We start from the raw sequence: 1443 nt of genomic DNA on the forward strand, positions 1-1443 counted from the left end.
ATATATATATATAATATATTTGACAATGGCTGACTCCACTAATGAAACTTAAATGTATAGAAAGAAATAAATCGCCCAACAACTAATAGCAGAATAATACAGAAGTTGTTTTAAAAATATGTGAGATGTTAAGAAAATACCAAAAGTGATTGAAATTAATCGGGAAAGGAGACCCCTTTTGTTTAAGTCCTTAAATTATTGATATATTTATTACTAGAAATGTGTTATTGCATCTGTATTTAATGACTTTTTCTTTCATAATTTCTTTTAAGTATTTTTTTAAAATCTCTTGTACCCTCATCAGAAAAAAAGATGTATTGTACATTTTCAATGTGACTCAATTTTGACTCGAATGCCACAAACAAAAGTAAAGTTACAAGGAAAAAATCAGTCATTTACTCACCCTCATATTGTTCCAAACGCATGACTTAATTTCTTCTGCAATATGCAAAAGAAGATACTTTGGGGAAAAAAAGTCAGTTGTTTTTTTTTGTCTGTCCAAACCATGAATGTCAGTAAGATCCAATGTTGTTTGAACCTTAACATTCTTCAAAATAACTTATTTTTTAGTTCTTTTTTTCTGGTTTAACTTAAATTTCTCTCTATGAAAATGTTGTTTTACAGTATCCTTCATTTTTATTCCTCTCCAAGCTGTAAATCTAGAGCTTGGATATTGCAGCACACCTGTGATGTGTTAAAATGGTGTATGAAACAACTTTGGCCAGAAACTCTGTATTACTGCAAGTTCTTTAAACTGCTGAAACTCTGGCCCACCAAAAGCCCTTGCTGTGCATGTGTAGAGAGAGTTGTCAGTCGTGAAGACAGAGATCTGTGTGGCTGCAGATCCGTGAGCGGAGTGTGTAGCATTTGTTGGATGAGTTAAGGGAGTTTGGCAAGGGAGGCCTTGTGTGGTGTTTAGATTGAGAGCGCGTGAGTGTTGTGGGGGGTTGGGTGGAGTTGAGCAGCAGAGAGCTGATAAAAGAGCTTTGTCTTGTGCAGGTCACTGCCTCAGAGCAGAGGATTGTGGTTAAACAAAAAAAGCCCCATTTGATCAATCTGCATAATACTGCTAATCTTGCATAGCCCAGTTTGAGACACCAAATCCCCCTGGTTTTTGTCCGAATCAGTTCTAAAAGTAAATCAGGGGTATTTCACGTGCCCGTTTTCTTGGAGCTGGAACTGAGGGAACACGATCGCTCAGACGTGGCTGTTTATATAGCACTCTGTGAGCTGGTTGTCTTTGTTCTCTGGTTGTTGGGCAGCGGGTGGTAGAGTTTGGAGCAGTGGGACGGCAGACCATTTATGAGAGACTAGGGCTGCACGATTAATCGAATGCGATTGTCATGCGCATTTTGTTAGTAAAGCCGGTTCTGTAATCAGCAGTAAATCATCATCACGTGCTTTCAGATAGAGCAGCATTTACTACACAGAGCCGTAGTTCAC

The 1443-nt window shown here is 38.1% G+C and overlaps 1 protein-coding gene across 1 annotated transcript in view; it reads left to right on the forward strand.

Moving 5' to 3' along the window:
* Positions 1–1443, forward strand: part of LOC107696864 (zinc finger SWIM domain-containing protein 8-like) — an 18266-nt gene that overhangs the window by 893 nt on the left and 15930 nt on the right. The gene's annotated exons all lie outside the window — the stretch shown is intronic.

The sequence above is a fragment of the Sinocyclocheilus anshuiensis genome, unplaced genomic scaffold, assembly GCF_001515605.1.
Source record: "Sinocyclocheilus anshuiensis isolate Anshui unplaced genomic scaffold, SAMN03320099.WGS_v1.1 scaffold1224, whole genome shotgun sequence".
Classification (NCBI taxonomy): domain Eukaryota; kingdom Metazoa; phylum Chordata; class Actinopteri; order Cypriniformes; family Cyprinidae; genus Sinocyclocheilus; species Sinocyclocheilus anshuiensis.